Consider the following 17679-nt stretch of genomic DNA (forward strand, 5'->3'; position numbering starts at 1 on the left):
TAATGTTAATTCGTAGAATGGTTATGCTACTAATATCAATAGCGTGATGAGTGAATGATGAAGGCTTTCAAAATGGTATATATTTACACCGGTTTGATTTACGTCCACTTTTTAACGTCCAAAACTAAGATCATTTCAATCAATGCTCTAAACCTTTAATAGTTTTCTAAATATACACATGTGAAGTTCAGTAAAGTTCGAAAGGGCAACAAAGGCCAACCAGTGATAGCTCTTGATATCAATATTACTTATGTTAGATGGCAACACTGTTTAAATAGAATCACATATTGCTTAATATATACATATGAATGTATGCAATATGAAAGAATCTTCAACATAATTTATTAACTAGACGTCAAAAGTTGTTTCACATTCCATAGAACACAACGAAGTATTTTCCAATCTAGCAACGCTGACTGTAAATAAAAATCTGAATATGTAATTCACAACAATTGAATGATCTTCATGATCATTGTAGTTTGAACTGACGTAACACTATAGGGGCTGTCCATAAACTACGTGGTCATGGGGGGGGGGGGGGGGGTTCGGCCAATGACCATTTTGTATGAAAGAAAAAAAAATTGTAAGGCCAACCAGTGATAGCTCTTGATATCAATATTACTTATGTTAGATGGCAACACTGTTTAAATAGAATCACATATTGCTTAATATATACATATGAATGTATGCAATATGAAAGAATCTTCAACATAATTTATTAACTAGACGTCAAAAGTTGTTTCACATTCCATAGAACACAACGAAGTATTTTCCAATCTAGCAACGCTGACTGTAAATAAAAATCTGAATATACAATTCACAACAATTGAATGATCTTCATGATCATTGTAGTTTGAACTGACGTAACACTGTAGGGGCTGTCCATAAACTACGTGGGCATGGGGGGGGGGGGGGGGTTCGGCCAATGACCATTTTGTATGAAAAAAATTGTATGGACTAATGACCACGGGGGGGGGGGGGGGTTTGTTTGCTTGAGAAGTCCCAAAAAATTGACCACGTGGTTTATGGACAGCCCCATATCAGCAAGTCATCTAGATTTACCTTGAGTACTTGTCTTTGGAAAATTTGGTTCTTCAAAATTATCTCTGCAACTGGTAACACTGCATGTTAAACATCGATCAACACGATTTTGAGATAATATATCGAACTCGATTGTTCAGTTAAGATTAACAAGTAGCATTTTGGCGTCAGTTCAAAATACAGAAATCTTTGACGTCATTTAATTACATATATCTTTTTATAGTAGCTGGCACCACTGGTCATGTAAATTAAAATATAGCTCAATATCACAGATCCGATGTGAGATAGGCCATGCTAATGTTCGTCAGTGTATAGTACACTCAAGTGCAATACATTGGTTATTGCTATTAATGTTATTGCTGGCAACACTGATCAAACCAATTCAAATATAGCTTAAAATCTCTGATATGGTGTGAGATAGGCAATTCGAATGCTCGACAATGTTATAGTGCACCCCAAGAGCAGTATGTTGTTTTACGTTTGTACACAAAACATATTTTATTGCTGGCAACACTCGTCATACAGATTATATTATTGCTGGCAGGTATTATTAGATCATCTGTGGAGGGAATCCAAGATTCCCCAGGAGAAAACAGAGAGGCGTCTCGGAAATATTCCTGAAAGCCCCTGAAGGAATGCCGAGGCGAACGACTGGTGGACAAATTAGCAAAACAATCATGATGGAAGAATACCTAAAGGTTTACCGGATGGTTCCAGAATTCAGGAAAAATATTCGAAAGAATCAGGACTCTGAAGAATCCCTAGAAGAAAAATAAAAAATCCCTAATAACCTTTGCAGGAATCCTGACAATAACCCCCGGAAAGTGTTTGGGATGAATCTTTGGAGACATTTCGGAAATAATCCTTGGAAATAGATTTCTGCTTAAATCACGGGAATCCGTTGGAGGCACAAAAGAAGAAATCAATGGACGAACCCTGGAAAACACTCCTGGTGGATTCCCAAGAAAATTATTCTCAATTGAGGAATCCATGAAATAATCCATGGAGGAATCTCAACAAAAATCTATCCTGAACTATTGGATGATTTCCGGGAAGAATAATTAAATAAATTCCAGGAAGAATCCCCTGCAAAAATGCTGAAAGAGTTCTAGATAATGCTCTGGAAATATACCATGCTATCCCAGGAGTAATCAATGAAATAATTTTGGAAACAATCTCTGGATGATTACCCGAGCAATCCTTGAAATAAAAAAAATCAAGATCCAATCGAGAACATCAAGGGAAGATTCTAAATTAATCTCATGAAGAATCCTGGGTAGAAAACCGTAGAGAAACATTCTAGAGAGACTTCCTAGGGTAATTCCAAAAGATCCCTAAAATAATTATTGATGAATTCTCGGAAGGAATGTATAAAATAATATTTAAAATAAACTCAAGTGCAATCATGGATGAATACCCTTAGAAATTATGAAAAAAATATGAAAAATCGCGGTTCCCTGGAAAAATCCTCTCGATTTAATATTGTGGAAGTGCTTATAAAACACTAAGCGAAGATCAGGATTTGTACAAGTTAGTATGTTACGCCAAGAAGAAGAAGAAAAATAACATCCTGAAGAATCCCAGAAGCAATCCATGGACAAATCACTGAGAAAATCCCTTCATAAATGCTAAGAGAAATACCTGGTGGAGCCTCTGCAGAATAAACAATATGGAGAATGCCCGTAAATTACGAGAAGATGATGGGTGCGTTCATAAAAGTGTGACGATCCATGCAAATATTTTGGAGGTCCTATAAAAAAGTGTAACAATTTGTATAATTAATGGACTTCCCCCTGTCAGACATGTCCGAAGCATACTACTTTGACTATTGCGCTGAAAACTGCTTTAACCCTTTGGAGCCGGATTATTTTGCGTTCGCTGCCACAACCTCGCTGGTCTCGAACACGTTTCATATACTCGGTGTCATCGCCGGAATCTATGACAAAAGGTCGAAAGACATAAGGTCGAAGGACAAAAGGTCGAAGGACAAAAGGTCGAAGGACAAAAGGTCGAATGGACAAAAGGTCGAATGGACAAAAGGTCGAATGGACAAAAGGTCGAATGGACAAAAGGTCGAATGGACAAAAGGTCGAATGGACAAAAGGTCGAATGGACAAAAGGTCGAATGGACAAAAGGTCGAATGGACAAAAGGTCGAATGGACAAAAGGTCGAATGGACAAAAGGTCGAATGGGACAGAAGGTCGAATGGACATAAGGTCGAATGGACAAAAGGTCGAATGGACAAAAGGTCGAATAGAACAAAAGGTATAATTGACAGTAGACAATTTGGAAGACATGGTAAAGTGGTCAGTAAAACGACAATTAGCTTATATGCAGCTATTTACTACCGCATTGCAATTCGAAATAGATGCCTAGGATGATAGAAAGTAGAAACCCCCAGAAACCCCATGTAACGCACCTCAGACCTTCCGAAACCCCTGAAAACGCTATGTAACGCTTCCGTAACGTTTGTGAAATCCGCCGAAAATTCTCTGAAGCTCTTTGGGATGCCTCCAAAATCCCCCTTAAATCCCCGGAAACCCCATGTAACGCACCTCAGACCCTCCGAAACCCCAGAAAACGGCATGTAACGCCTTCGTAACGTTTCTGGAATCCGCCGAAAATGCTCTGAAGCTCTTTGGAATGCCTCCAAAATCCCCCTTAAACCCCCAGAAACCCCATGTAACGCACCTCAGACCCTCCAAAACCCCAGAAAACGGCATGTAACGCCTTCGTAACGTTTCTGGAATCCGCCGAAAATGCTCTGAAGCTCTTTGGAATGCCTCCAAAATCCCCCTTAAACCCCCAGAAACCCCATGTAACGCACCTCAGACCTTCCGAAACCCCTGAAAACGCTATGTAACGCTTCCGTAACGTTTGTGAAATCCGCCAAAAATTCTCTGAAGCTCTTTGGAATGCCTCCAAAATCCCCCTTAAACCCCCGGAAACCCCATGTAACGCACCTCAGACCCTCCGATACCCCAGAAAACGGCATGTAACGCCTTCGTAACGTTTCTGAAATCCGCCGAAAAATGCTCTGAAGCTCTTTGGAATGCCTCCAAAATCCCCCTAATACCCCCAGAAACCCCATGTAACGCACCTCAGACCCTCCAAAACCCCAGAAAACGGCATGTAACGCCTTCGTAACGTTTCTGGAATCCGCCGAAAATGCTCTGAAGCTCTTTGGAATGCCTCCAAAATCCCCCTTAAACCCCCAGAAACCCCATGTAACGCACCTCAGACCTTCCGAAACCCCTGAAAACGCTATGTAACGCTTCCGTAACGTTTGTGAAATCCGCCGAAAATTCTCTGAAGCTCTTTGGAATGCCTCCAAAATCCCCCTTAAACCCCCGGAAACCCCATGTAACGCACCTCAGACCCTCCGATACCCCAGAAAATGGCATGTAACGCCTTCGTAACGTTTCTGAAATCCGCCGAAAAATGCTCGGAAGCTCTTTGGAATGCCTCCGAAATCCCCCTAATACCCCCAGAAACCCAATGTAACGCACCTCAGACCCTCCGATACCCCAGAAAACGGCATGTAACGCCTTCGTAACGTTTCTGAAATCCACCGAAAAATGCTCTGAAGCTCTTTGGAATGCCTCCAAAATCCCCCTTAAACCCCCAGAAACCTCATGTAACGCACCTCAGGCCCTCCGAAACCCCCAAAAACGCCATATAACGCCTCCGTAACGTTTGTGAAATCCGCCGAAAAATGCTCTGAAGCTCTTTGGAATGCCTCCAAAATCCTATAATGAAAAAAATGTACTATACGGTTCACGGGCTGGGAGGTATGGCTTTCAATCTTTGGAGGAATAACTTATGAAAGCTTAAGAATCCGTTTTAGAGTTATTCTTGCAAAGACTGAACGCCATACCTCCCAACATAATCATCAGCAGTCGAAATTCGAAGAAATTATTTATACTTATACAGTGTAATTCGTCGGAACTACCTATAAATCCAAGAGGGGATGAATCATCCCGGATGATCACTAATCACAAGTAGTAATTTTTTCGGCAGTAGAGATAGAACAGTTATTGAATTAAAGAAGGCAAAATTTCTGAATAAATTATAAGTACCTAAATAGTCGATAAATTATTCAGTAACAAAACTTAAAAGAACAGCCTATAAATTTAAGAAGGAAAAATTACTGAACAAAACATCAAACTAAATTGCCATTAAATAAAGCATTGTCCAGTTAGAATCCGGACGCAGATAATCACTTATATCTCAGAGGTGGAATAACAAACAGAAAAGGTGAAGCCCTCAAAACAAAGATAATTTACTGTAGTTTCATGGAAAAATATCATTAAAACTATTTCATTTAATTTTTAATACATTTTCTCATTTTTTCCGTGATTACTTCCTTAATAATCTGCACAATGGTAGTAAATTTTAACAACAACCCCTTCGGCGAATTTGTTTAACAATCAGGTCATCTCTGTAGTGTCCTGAGACCCTCTACCAATCTGATTAGGATTCCAAAGAAACTTTGCAAATATTTCTCTTCTTGCGAAATTAAGGGCTATTCAGTGAATTCCAAAGAAGCGAAATTTGAGTGTTTTTTCGTTAATAAACACTATCCAACGGTGATGACACCACTACACATCTCAGACTGTCGTGATAACTCACCAAATTGGCTCAAACCTCTACAGATCCCTTGTGTGCATTTTTGAAAAGCAGCACGCGATTCTTGAGGTTATCATCTTTGTACACATTTGGTGTCAAATTCGTGATGTGAGAAAACGATGTCCAGAGTTCGAGCTTCCTGGCAAATCTTGAAATTCCAAGCAGATTTATTCATGAACATAAACTTCAATCTTCCTTGGGCACTTCCTCATGGCATGGTTAACAACATCTGTGCACATCACACATAATGTTTATGGAGAAATTAACATTTTTCGCAACTGTCGTACCTGACCACGCCTTATTTTCAGCGTGTTTGTGCAAGATTTTTTTCCTTCACTTGTCTTCAATCTGAAATAACTTTTCACTCTTAGCAAGAACATCGATGAAATTTTCATTATCAATAGAGGACTTGTTTATGATAAGACTGCTGTAAAAAAATATGATTATGATCATTGAGAGCGTCACAATAAATTTTCCTTTGCGTCCGGATTCTAACTGGACAATGCTTTACTACACCAACACAACTTGAAAGAATAGCCTATAAACAAAAGAAGGAAAAATTTCCTATAGAAATGTCAGTGGCTGAAATACATATGATTACTATAAAAGCACCATAATGTTTCTCTCAATGAGCAAGAACATGAACCATTCGACCTTTTGTCCCATTCGACCTTTTGTCCCATTCGACCTTTTGTCCCATTCGACCTTTTGTCCATTCGACCTTTTGTCCATTCGACCTTTTGTCCATTCGACCTTTTGTCCATTCGACCTTTTGTCCATTCGACCTTTTGTCCATTCGACCTTTTGTCCATTCGACCTTTTGTCCTTCGACCTTTTGTCCTTCGACCATTTGTCCTTCGACCTTCTGTCCTAAAGCCCATCGCCGGGGTCATATTGTTCCCTCCGGCTCCAAAGGGTCAAATTAATGATAAATGTATGCAGTCCCATGACTTTTTTTCTTCTTTATTAAAGAGGCTTTCAGCCAGACGCTGGTTCACCTCTCAATCCCATGACTTGTGTCCTGGTTCCAGATAGCTGAAACAAACCCCCGGTGGCTCGTGAAACATCAGATGACATACGCACCAGCACATCCGAGTACTTCGACTATTCGGTCTTGATGGCGTGCGCGTCGCCTTTCTCGCGCTTGGCACCTTCTCTTTTACGCCTTGGTTTGGTGTCCCTAGCTTCTTCTACCTGCGGCTTTGTCTTCTTTCTCTTCCGCTTCACTTTTTTCCAAAGGGGTCCTCCCTTTGATTCGCCCTACTCTGTGGCTGCTGAGAGCCTAACAACGATCGCAACTCCCTGTTCCCTTCCATCCTCGACGGGTCAGCTTTTTCAGGCCCACCTTTAACAGCCTTTTCCCCAGGCTCCGTCCAATATCCCCCGGCAGACTAGCTGGGGAATAAATGAGAGCTCCCACGCTGGAGCTGCGTGCGCAGCTTCCTGCTCCTGACTCCTTACTCCTCCTTAACGGAAACCTATCCAACTCACTTCTTTCGAAGGGGTTAGCCTCGCCGGTACCACTACCACTTGTACTTGTTTGTATTTGACTTCATTTCATGTTTAATCCCACGAGCTGCGCGGGAAAGAAGGTCCACCACGCCAGAGCCCTGCATTAATGCGGTAAGGGACGAAATACTGTTGGGAGTGCCCAGGTACCCCATTGGCTCCGTTAACGTTCGAGCATCTTTTTCACCCCCTCGATCACTCATTTCTCGGCATGGGTAACGGGTCGGCCAAGGCCAAGCCCTCGTAGGTGGAAGACATCATACTTCGACGAAGAGGTATTTAGGGAAGCGCTCCGCCGTGAGCGAAACTTAATCGGTTTAGACGGCGACGAGCTGGTAGCGGTGCTCTCACGTGCGTGTGATGCGACCATGCCTAGGCGAGTCCACCCTAGAAATGGGAGGCCACCGGCTTACTGGTGGACCGACGCGATTGCGGACCTGCGCCGCGCCTGCCTACGGGCTAGGCGGCGGATGCAGCGAGCACGATCAGAGGAAGAGCGAAACGAACGGCGGGTGGTGTTCGCCGCTGCAAAAGCCGCGCTCAAGACCGAGATAAGAGCAAGCAAAAAGGCCTGCTTTGAGGGTCTCTGTCAGAGTGCCAATACGAACCCGTGGGGTGACACCTACAGGATCGTTATGGCCAAGTCGAGAGGTGTGATGGCTCCTACAGAGCAATCTCCAGAGATGTTGGAGGGGATCATTGGAGGACTTTTTCCGCGTCATGATCCTAGTCCTTGGCCTCCTTTCGTAGGACAGCCGGGGACTGGGGCTGGCGATGAGGAAAGGGTCACCGATGTTGAACTTGCGGGGATAGCTAAGTCCCTTAGCGTAGGTAAGGCCCCAGGTCCGGACGGAGTTCCGAACCTGGCCTTAAAAGTAGCTATTGCAGAAGCTCCCGAGATGTTCAGGTCTGCTATGCAGAAATGCCTGGACGAGGGAGTTTTCCCAGAAGCATGGAAGAGGCAGAGCCTGGTACTATTGCCAAAGGCGGGGAAACCACCCGGAGACCCGTCGGCATATAGACCAATATACTTGATTGACACGGCGGGGAAGGTGCTCGAAAAGATCATCCTCAATAGAATGTTGAAGTTCACTGAGGGCGTAAATGGTCTCTCGAGTAACCAGTATGGCTTGCGGAAGGGGAGGTCCACCGTAGACGCTATCTTGTCGGTTACAAAAACCGCCGAGAAAGCACTCGAGCCTAAGAGGAGGGGAATTCGCTTCTGCGGGGTAGTGACTCTGGATGTAAGGAATGCATTTAATAGCGCCAGTTGGGCTGCTATTGCCGATGCGCTCTTGCGTCTGGGGATACCGGAGTACTTGTACAAGATTCTCGGAAGCTACTTCCAGAATCGCGTACTAGTTTACGACACGGAGGTGGGTCGGAAGTGCGTTCACATAACCTCAGGAGTCCCGCAAGGTTCCATCCTGGGTCCGGTGTTATGGAATGTCATGTACGACGAGGTGTTGAGGTTAGAGTACCCAGTGGGAATGGTGATTGTTGGATTTGCCGACGATATTACGCTTGAAGTCTACGGTGAAACGATCGAGGAGGTGAAGTTGACTACACAAGTTTACAAAATAAAACGAAAGTCGTGAACTTCTATCAACGACCAAAATTTTTGAAGCACAATTCAGCGCTGATTTCGAATCCGACCTTCAAAAATTTTTAAGTAGAACAGTTTTTGAGTTTTAGCTCAATATCGAACTTTACAACTTTTAAAAATATGCAATTCACTTAAATTCAAATATACTGCGTTTTGTTCAACCAATTTCAAATCTTTTTCCATAAATTAAAAGCTGAATACAATACCATTCGATCATCTGAAGACAGGTTTTGCGTCAGGTTGATGAAATTCAAGATATTGACGAGTTTTAGGGACGATCTCCTTAAATTTTAGCAAAATTCCCAAATTTTTTTGAAGAATTGTATTTTTTTCAATAAGAAAAAAACAATTTGAAAATTCTTTCTCGACGTTTATTTGACATATCATATGTAGGCGAGTTACAGTAAAAATTTCAGCTCAATCGGAGCAATGATTACGAAGAATGAGATGTTTGAAGTGAGCGACTTTGCTTAAAAATAGAACAAAAATCAATTTCAAATCGTCAACCTTGTATGGAAAGTCGAAAAATTTTCCGCTCTACTGTAATTTTTTTCCTTCGCGTTTTAGAACTCAGGGCATGATTCTACACCAAAAATGATCATCAGCTTACCAAGTTCAAAAATGCTGTAAACTAGTGCTACCGACCACTCGATCAAGGTTGTGGAGGCGTGGATGTCCAGAAAACTGGAGCTGGCTCACCACAAGACAGAGGTGACGGTTGTTAACAACATGCAATCGGCGCAGCAGACGGAGATCAGTGTAGGAGAGTGCACTATCCTGTCGAAGCGCTCTGTCAAGCACTTGGACGTGATGATCGACGATAAGCTTACCTTCGGTAGCCACGTCGATTATGCCTGTAAAAGAGCCTCCACAGCTATTGCGGCACTGTCCCGGATGATGTCCAATAGCTCAGCGGTGTACGCCAGTAAGCGCAAGCTTCTGGTTAGTGTTGCTACGTCCATACTTAGGTATGGCGGCCCGGCGTGGGGTACCGCGCTAAGTACTGAATGCTACCGACGGAAGCTGGAAAGTACTTACAGGCTCATGTGTCTGAGGGTTGCAAGCGCGTACCGTACCGTGTCACACGACGCTCTCTGTGTCATTACTGGTGTAAAAAACTTCTTCGATAGCGATCACCGGAATCGTTTCTGGTGATAAATTCACAGTGGTGGTTATTCTTGCGATAATCACTTTCTGTCCGCGCCGTCGTGAGTCACAGGTCACATTTCTTCCTTATAATAAGAAAACGTGTGCTTTTCAATAACCAACGCGACTGATCCCGGTAACGATATATTTTCTACTAACTCGGTTGTTCAAATGTAAATTCTATATAGTACAGAGTTTCTACCTATAGTGCAGCGAGAGTTTTACTCATGTTCTCTCTCGATCATCTGTTGAGCAGATAAGCGGTGAAGAGTGGTTCAAAAAACAAAAAATATTGCGATATCTGCTAACTGTTATACATACTATTCTTAACATCACTGGCCGCCTTGAAATATCAAATTTCAACGAATAGTTTAACTATTTGCTTACTAACTAATAATGAAAAAACACAACAAAATCGTAAAGATAACTATCACAGAAACATGCACAAAATAGTCATCAGTTGCTTCCCCGAACTGCTTGCAGGCCGTGGGCTCTCGCTTGAACATGATCCATGAACCAACGACTTTTGGCCTTTGCCAGGGCTTGTCCTCATTTTCCAGACCGATGTTCGATTGGGATACCTTTGTCTCGACCTCGGCTGACGCTACGGCCTCTAAGTCCAGCTGGAAAATATGAGAGGCGATTTTTTACCAGTATAAAACAATGTTACGAACACTTCCCTGGCGCGGAGGCTTGCGCGCCTCCGCGGGCGCTCCTGCGCCGATGTAGATGTCCTCTGCGACGAATGCTGGATTGCCGAGACAGGAAGTACGACGTGGTAGCGTGGATCCTCGACCTCTAGTGACGATAACCGCTGGAAGCGCGCGGTCCGCAGCGCCCATGTTGGAGTAGCTATGATAACAAAACATTCCTTGACTTTTTGATCTAACATTTAAAAACATAAACTTAACTGGCACGCGGGAGCCGGTTGGCTCCCGCAGGCGACCGCACCACCTCCGATGGCTAGTTAGTCATCGCTTCGAACAGGCAAAGGGCAAATTTTCGAGATGGCTCTGGTGAAGATACCATTAATCGTGCGTACCGATACTACTCGCACATTACCATCGACTCCAACATGAGTTTGGATGACTCGCCCGAGTAACCATTTCAATGGAGGAAGATGATCTTCCTTTATGAGCACCAGGGTACCGACTGCCAGGTTACCGTGTTGCCGCGTCCACTTGGTACGATTGTGCAACGTTGACAAATATTGTGTGGACCATCTCGACCAAATACTCTGTATGAACCGTTGAGCACGCTGCCATCTGGACAATTGATGTTCGGGAACATCGGCTGATACTTCTGACTCCGGCAGAGCGTTCATCGGACGGTGGATGATAAAGTGTCCCGGAGTTAAGGCCTCTAGGTCGTCTACGTCATTGCTCAATGGGGTTAGAGGGCGTGAATTTAAACAAGCTTCGATTTGAGCAAATACAGTTTGAAGTTCATCTGGATACAAGGTTCTCACTCCGATCGACCGTTTCAAATGGTGTTTCATTGATTTGACAGCGGCCTCCCAGAGGCCGCCAAAATTAGGAGATTTCGCCGGAATGAACTGAAACCTGACATCATCCTTGGAAATTTCTGTGATCACCTTATTTTGGACCTCTCGTGATAGAAGCATACGTCGCATTTCATCAAGTTGCCTCCTAGCGCCAACAAAATTGGTAGCATTGTCGCTCATAATGACCTCAGGTTTCCCCCTTCGGGCAACAAATCGTCGGAGGGCGGCAAGAAATGCATCCGTTGTCAAATCAGCTACTGCTTCAATATGCACCGCCTTTGTGACTAAACACACAAAGATGGCGGCGAAGTATTTAACGGGGGGCTTCTTACGTTGTGGGTAGTTAACCATAAAGGGACCGCAAAAATCTACGCCAACTCGTAGAAACGGTGGAGCGGGCGTTACGCGCTCTGGTGGTAAATCAGCCATGAGCTGCTCTTGGTTCGATGGACGACATCGGAAACATCTCACACAACTATGCACGATTCTGCGGGCCAAGCTCCGAGCAGAGAGTGGCCAAAAACGTTCGCGAACTGCAGAGACCAGTAGTTGGGGACCAGCATGGAGTAGTTTGTGATGATAATGGAGCATAACCAACGTGGTGAATGGATGATTCTTGTCCAAAATTATTGGATGCTTTCTGCTAGAAGAGATACTGGCATTTTGTAACCGGCCGCCAACTCGGAGTATTCCTTCTATTAACCGTGGGTGCAGGGCATTGAGACGTGACGTAGACTTGACTTGATGACTTCGTCGAAGGTCGTTGATTTCCTGCCTGAAGCACTCAGATTGTGCCAGTTTCACCAGCTGCAGAAGAGCCTCCTGTCTCTCTTCATATATTTGTACACCAGTGCGTCTCCTTGCTTGTTCTTTCTGTAAGCAGTTGTGTTTGAATCTGAGCATCCACGCTGTAACGGTCACCAGATTGTCCAACGAAGATTTCAGTCGAAACAGGTCGTTGGGAGGTAGGACATTGACGACAGCGGCCGTAGACGAATTTTCTTCTAGTAACGTTGGATCCAGCTGGTTGTGGAGGGACACAGGCCAAACTTGTTCATGCTGAGTCAGCCACTTAGGCCCATGCCACCAGACGTCATGGCTTTGTAGCTGAAGGGAAGTTGTTCCACGGGAGAGAACATCTGCTGGATTTTCACTACCCGCAATGTGATTCCAGCAACCAACTCTAGTCAAATGTTGGATCTCTGAGACCCTGTTAGCCACAAACATTTGCCAGCGAGATGGTGATGATGCTAACCAGTATTGGACAATTTCCGAATCCGTCCAAAAATATGGCTTCACAAAAGGTAGTTTCACGGCCATGGCAACCTTGTCATAGAGATGGGCTAAGAGTAATGCGGAGGACAATTCCAAACGCGGGATAGTCATCAGCTTCCGCTTCTTCCTTTGTTGTTCGAGAGGGGCAACTCTCGCCTTGGATGTTAGCAGATGAGCGGAAATACTGCCGTCGACGTGAGTTACGCGCACGTAGATACAAGCACCGTAGGCCACTTTTGATGCATCGCAAAACCCATGCAATTGAACTGCAACACAGTCGGATCGAAATCCGACCCATCGAGGTATTGTTAGCTCGTCTAGCTGTGCCAAACCTTGCTGGAAATCTCGCCACTGGGATTGATCCCTTTCGGAAAGCGGTTCGTCCCAGGAAACCTTCTGCTTCCAGAGGCTCTGGACGAAGACTCGGGCAGAAATAATAATAGGTCCAATCAACCCAATTGGATCGAAGATACGGGCCAAGTCGGAGATCACAGATCGCTTACAAATATCGGAGAGATTCCACGTGGGAACCTTGAATTTGAAGTTATCCGACTTTGGCTCCCAGATGAGCCCAAGGGTCTTGATAGTGGCGCTTGAATCATCCAGCTCAAATGCTGTACGGTCGTCTCTGTACTCTGCAGGCACATGTTGCAGAATTTCTGAAGAATTGGAACTCCATTTACGAAGAGTGAATCCACCTCCTCGCAATAGTTGCTGCATACTCTCGCAGAGCTGGATGCCTTCCTCGACGGTTTCTACTCCTGACATCATATCGTCTACGTAGAAGTCTTTGCTGAGTACTTTGGCAGCAGATGGAAAATTGGCTCCGTCTAGCTCAGCAAGCCTTTTCAGGGTTTTAGTAGCAAGGTACGGAGCGGATGCTGTCCCGTAGGTTACAGTACAGAGTTTGAATACCCGTAGTGGGCTATCACGGCGATCTCTCCAAATTATCAGCTGCAGATTTTGATCTTCGGGCCGTACCAACACCACACGCTAAAACTGCTCAGCACTAAAATGTGTAAGACCTACTCATAAGTGCATAATTTCCAGACCACACAAAAATGTGTGACAGTTACACATTCTCAAAAAACAGCTCGTACACTCGTCTAGATGCGAAATGTTGATTTTTTTTTTTGTTTTCCAAGGTCACTAGTAAACCTAGCTAGATTGGCGTACACAAATTTTTGCGAATTTAACGATTTTGCGGACACTGGAGCTGATTTTGTAAATGTGCAAGGGTTACACATTTTTGGTGTAGTCTGGAAATTATGCACTTTAGTGCTGAGCGGCGTTAGCGTGCATGCGATACATTTTTTCTATGTCTGCAACGATCGCGTACCTATGTAGTCTAAACCGAAGAACTATGGAAATGAGGTCGTCTTGCACCGTAGGCCCGACCATTAATGCTTCATTGAGAGAGATCCCAGTACTCGTTTGACAGGATGCGTCAAAAACTACGCGCAGTTTAGTAGTTGTACTTTCAGGCTTGATGATACAATGATGAGGGATGTAGTAATGACGATCATGAGGAATAGCTTCTAAATTGTCCACTTCTTTCATATGCCCCAGTCGAACATATTAAACATTTGTTTAAGTGCTGGATTCGCGTCTAGACGTCTCTCTAATGCGAAGAATCTTCGGGTGGCTGTTGAGCGGGAATCTCCTAATTTACTGATCAGGAGTTCTTTCTTGGGCAAGGTTACAATAAAGCTTCCTGCACTATCACGAATGGTTGTACGGTCGAAGATGCTTTCACAAGTCGACTCTTCGAGTGAAAGCACACTGCTCGTGTGGCACTCCTCCAAATCCCAGAACCTTGTAAGCAGCTGATCGATACGCTCCATTGAAATGTTGGCTACAGCTGGTCGAAGAACATCAATTTCTTCTGAAATTCTTCCACAAATGACCCATCCAAATGTTGTGTTTCGCATTGTTGGTCCGCTGTCACCGAGCTGCAGGCTTTCCGTCGATAATATGTCGAAAAAGAGGCTGGCACCGATGATCATATCGACGGCGGCAGGCTCGTTGAACGCTGGATCCGCAAGTACAGCATCAGTTGGCAGATGTAGGTTCCTGGTGTTGATCCTTGATGCTGGTAGATTTAACGTCACTTGCGGCAGAACGTAGAAGGTTTCTTCCTGAACGTAGTGCGAGACACGGGAACGAATTCGGGCTACAACAGACTGTTTACATTTCCGGGTTGTCTGACCGATTCCGCTTATTGACAGCATCTCACGAGATCTTTTGAACTTGAGTTTCTGAGAAAGATTCTCAGTAATAAAACACAACTGTGAGCCGCTGTCGAGCAAGGCTCGCGCGTATGTGAAATTTCCACATGTATCTTCAAGAATCACAATGGCCGTTGCTAACAGAATACATCGTGACGTGTTGCTATCATTAGCAGAAAGTACAACATTTTGACTAGCTAGGTTGTCTGTACGAGGTGGCATGCTATGGGCACTTGTAGAAGCGATTGATGGGAAAGATTGACTGGTGGGATGGTTGAAGGGTTGCTGAGGAGCAGGAGAGGTTGTAGTTTCAACTAGTGGTTGTGGAGGTGGTGTCTGTGTTGTATGTGTGTTCGGTGGGTTCTGCGGTCGTTTGTTCGATTGCGGCTCGGATTGATTGGTAGGGGATTTAGTTGGACTTACGTGCAATAAGGAATGATGCCGTTGACCGCAAATTTTACAGGAACTCCGTGTGCAGAATTTGGACATGTGCCCCCGTGATAGACAATTGAAACACAACCGCTTGGCTGTTACAGCGCTCCTCCGCTCGTCTACTTTCATGGCCCTGAACTTCTTGCACTGGAAAACTGGATGTTGAGGTTCCCCACAAAAAGGGCAGCTGTTGGCGCTACCCTGGATGCCAGCGTGACTAGCAAAGGACTTTGAGGCTTTCTTGGTCTCGTGAATGCAAGGAAGGACTTTGTTGGACACTGATTGCAACACCATGCAATGGTTCTTCAAGAATTCCATCAGTTGTTTATATTCCGGAACCTCCTTGGATCGGTGCTCCGTTTCCCATAATCGTATTGTGGTTGGATCTAGCTTGTTCAGCAAAATGTGAGCCAAGATGGTGCTCCAATTTGCAGTTTGCTGCCCTATTTTGTCAAGCATTTGCAGGTGCTTGTCAAATTCACTTATGACGGAATTCAGAGCTTCAAAGCTCTCCTTTTTCATGGGGCTAACGGCCATTAGGGCGTCCAAATGGGACTTAACAAGCAGCTTTCGATTTTCATATCTGGATTCTAACGACTTCCAGGCAATGGAGTAATTCGCAGCAGTTAAATCAATGGATGCAATCTCTTGCAATGCATCACCCGACACCGACGAACGCAAGTATGTAAACTTGTCGATATCAGTCAATTGAGTGTTGTCGGAAATCAAGTTCTTGAACGAATCACGGAACGTAATCCAATCCCTCAGATCGCCACTGAAGGAAGGCAACTTCAACTCGGGTAGCTTAACACGCATGCCAATTAAGGCAGGCTGTTGAGTGTGGACAGGAACTGTTGGAATCATCGATGAACTTGCTTGTGACATGGAAAGGAACCCTTGGAGAGACTGCTTAATGGAAAAGTAGTCATCGATGAAATCTTTCATGATTCGCTCGTTTTCTTGATCTCGTTGTTTCTCTTGCTCACTCAACCTCTTCAAACGCGCTGCTTCGGTTTCATCCGTGTCGGCGAAATCTTCCTCTTCAACTGCATCTTCCATCAGGATCTCCGTTTTCATGCGGACTTGCCGGAACTCTTCATAAACTTCATCTAACTTCTGCATTCTAGCTTGAACTGATCCGCTGTCTCGTGGTCCGTCATGCTTCCGTGCAAAATCCTTCAGAACTCCCAACATTTGACGCAGCTGCCGCTCCTGCTTACTCAGCTCTCGAAGGCTCGGCATTTTCACTCACTTGCACTGCACTTGATCTTCAACCCCAGCATATAACGAACCGCGCGACCGATTTACCGAATATCGTAACGAACCCACCGATTGACAGAGACAGAATCGCACCAGTATTTTGACCAATCAACCATATAGAAACAACTCAACTCAGCGGACTAATAACCTTCATTTCCATCGAAATAAAAACGCACGCCATGCATTTAGAATTTTTATTTGATCGTTTCAATAGAGTACACAATGGAGTGCAATGGCACTCTTTGTATTACATGCACCATCGGCGGCTCTGCCACATGCTTCCAGAACACACCTCTGACAAACCTGCTTTCTGTGTACTTATCTTGGATTTCGGCTTTTCTAAACGATGACTAGCAGCGATAACCAATGACAGCCGATATACGGCCCTCAGCAGCGGCAGCAACCTGATTCCATGGACAACAGCAACAGCAGCACCAACGGTAATCCCCAACACGACTCATCAGCAACGTTGAACAGGCTCCACTTCAAACGGCGTCATTAGATCTGCTCTATTGTTTCACACAATTTCACGTGCACTACCGACCGCGTCTTTGTTCTCGTGACGCATCCGGTTCGAAGGACCAGATGTAAAAAACTTCTTCGATAGCGATCACCGGAATCGTTTCTGGTGATAAATTCACAGTGGTGGTTATTCTTGCGATAATCACTTTCTGTCCGCGCCGTCGTGAGTCACAGGTCACATTTCTTCCTTATAATAAGAAAACGTGTGCTTTTCAATAACCAACGCGACTGATCCCGGTAACGATATATTTTCTACTAACTCGGTTGTTCAAATGTAAATTCTATATAGTACAGAGTTTCTACCTATAGTGCAGCGAGAGTTTTACTCATGTTCTCTCTCGATCATCTGTTGAGCAGATAAGCGGTGAAGAGTGGTTCAAAAAACAAAAAATATTGCGATATCTGCTAACTGTTATACATACTATTCTTAACAACTGGTATGGTGCCTATCAGCATTCTTATCAGTGAGGACATGGAGTGCTTCGAAATGCGCGGCACAAGAGGCATACGCAAGACTGCCAGGATG

The 17679-nt window shown here is 44.4% G+C and overlaps 1 protein-coding gene across 13 annotated transcripts in view; it reads left to right on the plus strand.

Moving 5' to 3' along the window:
• LOC109418311 (dual specificity calcium/calmodulin-dependent 3',5'-cyclic nucleotide phosphodiesterase 1) overlaps positions 1–17679 on the plus strand; it is a 760467-nt gene that overhangs the window by 302655 nt on the left and 440133 nt on the right. The window lies entirely within an intron of this gene.

Source organism: Aedes albopictus, chromosome 2 (assembly GCF_035046485.1).
Source record: "Aedes albopictus strain Foshan chromosome 2, AalbF5, whole genome shotgun sequence".
NCBI classification, from domain to species: Eukaryota; Metazoa; Arthropoda; class Insecta; order Diptera; family Culicidae; genus Aedes; species Aedes albopictus.